Below are 1,786 nucleotides of genomic sequence, written 5' to 3' on the forward strand. Positions count from 1 at the left end.
CGCTAGGGCTATCGATTCTATTTTTAAAAATTTAAAAAGCCCTCGGGAGTGGCCTTTCTTACAGAGGCCGGTAACGTCCGACACAGGAGCTTTCCGGTGATTTTAAGGGACTGCTGACAACAAACCCCTCCTCCAGTCTCCTCTTCTTCAAAGACTTCGCGTAATTCAGGTTAGGCCCCCGTCCAGCAGCGCCCTAAACACATGCGAAACTTCCAGCACATAAACTGCATGAAATTAATGTAATTGCTAGTGTGCTTACACATGCTTTGTTGGATTAGGACCCTGCTCATCTACTGAAGCTATTCAGAGGTTTGCCAGAGGAGAGCCACTGTTTATTTTGCTTTCGGTAAAATATTTAAAAATAAGTATTTGCTATCTTACTTCAATTTTTGAATGACTGAAGTGTTTTCTTGGCTAGTTTAATCGGTTATCCAGATGGTTCTCAATATCCTCCTCATTCCTTTTGATGACCAGAAAGCACTTCTTTTTGTATAACGTTCTTGTGTTGAATCTGCCAAGTCTGCTATTATTCAGAGATTTTTGGGGATTAGTTTTAAGGCAGCTTCTCAAAAACGTATCACTGTAGTGATGCAGTACAATATGTACCAAACCCACTATTTAAGAATCCTCCCAAAGTATAGAGAATTATTTATTGTCAAAGGATGACAACTATAGGAGTGTAACTTCTTTGTACATAATTTTTCCTTGCACACCTTGTGGCTATGCAGTGGTTATTGAGCCTTTTCCTTTAAGTATTCACGAGGAGTGATACACATGGCAATGACTGCCAACCTATAGCTGGGTTGACTGATTGAATACTTGCAGAAATACATTATGATTAAGTATTATTTTTGTCCTGGACAGGAAGGACACAATCCTGAAGCAACATGTTACCAATATTAGAGGGTTTTTTCCACCTTTGGTTTTAGTACAAAGTAGGGCCAATCATTTGATGTATTTTTAAACACATGGAAGTCTGTTCAGTAGTGGAAACTTCAAAAAAGGTAGTCTCCTGTAGACAAGAAGGAAAAAAGCTTCTATAATAGTGGCAGTTAGTATTTTTAGATAGAAGAGCCAGAATGCTTATCAGTTCCAGTAGTCTGTGTGGTTTCGTACAAAGTATCTCTGTGGCTAAGGCTTTGATCCTGCAAACACACACTAACTTTTTGCAAAAAAAAGGCAAGTTGACAGTCTCACAGTCCTATATCCAATGCACTGCTAGTTGGTCAGTATTACTAAGCATTTGCCTTTCACTGAATAGAAACTAGTTCCTTGAGCAGTGAAAGTAATTAATCCTAGTTTCTAATGGATTTTTCTCTTCTCTCTCTCCTTAGCACAGGAACCTCCCACTTCACTCCCATGTTCCTGCTAACCTCACCTCTGAAATTACTCCAGCTTGCCCACGTGCCTTAACCCTTTTGTAGCACCCCAGCATGCTCATGCCTGTAACTGACAGCTGCCCTAGAGGGAGCACCCAACGGAGCTGCTTCCCAGCTGTGTGCATACACCCACTGCTCCATCACCCAGTTCACACCTGGGAGCTCTCCAGCTGGCAGTCCAAAGAGTTCCCATTTCCCTCCTTCCCTCAAATAAGACCACTTATCTCAGTTTTCCTCCACTATCCATCATTACACTTCTCAAGAAAGTTATGGGAACTTCAGTGTCTTTGAGACACATTCCTCCCTCAAACTGGGGTGAAATTAGCCTACAGGTTCAAAAGCTAGTACAGAGGGCTGACTGGAATAGACCCCATAGCAAGATCGTACAAGCTTCATTACTGTAGGAA

Source organism: Aquila chrysaetos, chromosome 9, assembly GCF_900496995.4.
Source record: "Aquila chrysaetos chrysaetos chromosome 9, bAquChr1.4, whole genome shotgun sequence".
Lineage (NCBI taxonomy): Eukaryota > Metazoa > Chordata > Aves > Accipitriformes > Accipitridae > Aquila > Aquila chrysaetos.